Genomic DNA, 1,382 nt, shown 5'->3' on the forward strand with positions numbered 1-1,382 from the left:
CCATTCCTTATATGCTTTAGTCTCCAGTCCCCTAATCATCTTTGTATTTTGAAGGCATTTGTGTTAGCCTGCTGCTTCAGTAGCCTTGTATAGATACTACAAATTGTAATCCACAACACCCTGAAAATGCACTTAAATAGTTGAAAGAATGATGTTTCTACATAATCCCAAATTAAGTTTCATCATGATTCTACTGAAACATTGAATATACTGGCAAAGTCTTTACTAATTATTTTTATCCTCAGATTTTTCTCCTAGTTTCGGAGCTTAGAAGTACAGTTAGATGCTTTTCCAGGTTAGTGTTTTCAAAACTATGTGAATCATATTCTAAATGCATTAAAGGGCCTGTCAAGCTCCACAATTCTCATTTCATTAGAAATATAATATGAAACAACATGGCTGTATTCTCTATGGATTTGTATGCCACTTGATGTTAGTGATTACTACATGTTCCCCCCAACTCCCAAAGTTGCTAGCTAGATATATATATTCACAAGGCATATTTTTTTAAATGAAGATTTTATAGTGAGCTACATCACACTATGCAAAACAGATGTGTTTATATAAAAGTGCAGAGATCTGTGGACTGACACATTACTGGTTATGATTTGAATCCTCCCTAGTAACACATTCTCTCTACTTTATGGGGAATGCTACCATATGTACCATAGTAAGCCAGCTAGGATAATCACTTAAACATTAACATCACAAAACAGAGAACATGCAAAAAGGTAATTTTCACAATCTGCATCATTGCTATACCAAATATCTATGATATATCTAATATAGAGATAATTATTACAGCTTAAAGAGGACTATCACAGATCCTAGCATAATAGGGAAAACAGAACAAATGATCTGTAGTGGCTACTCCATCTACCCCATCCATTCAAATGTCAAAATTAATGAGGAAGTTTGAAATCTTTCTTTTTTTATGACTTTAAATAAATGAGCAAGATTGGGCAAGCTCTTCATTCAGACATTGATTCATAACAGAACAATATATATGACCACTTTAAAAAGTAGATTCTGCAAAGCAGGACATACAACCATTCTAAATCCAATATGGTGACAAGGAAATTCTACATATATGTTTGGATTTTTTCCTGCAGATGTGATCTCTTCCCACATTAGATTCAGCTATACGAGAAGATCTGGGTATGCTCACTATGATTTTAATTTTCATCTTTCCTTCCATTGCCAATTATAGATATGCTGTAGACTGACAAATATGAGTTCTGCTTCCATCATATATTGTTTGATACTGGTTTGGGTGGCTTATAACACTTTAGTTTGCTGGACTATATCATTATCATAAATGATTGAAGACTAAGTAAATAAAGTCTCTTTTAACTAAGACTAATTTCCTGGTGACTTTGTAT

The sequence above is a fragment of the Protobothrops mucrosquamatus genome, unplaced genomic scaffold (genome assembly GCF_001527695.2).
Source record: "Protobothrops mucrosquamatus isolate PMUCROS unplaced genomic scaffold, P.Mucros_1.0 scaffold_280, whole genome shotgun sequence".
Classification (NCBI taxonomy): domain Eukaryota; kingdom Metazoa; phylum Chordata; class Lepidosauria; order Squamata; family Viperidae; genus Protobothrops; species Protobothrops mucrosquamatus.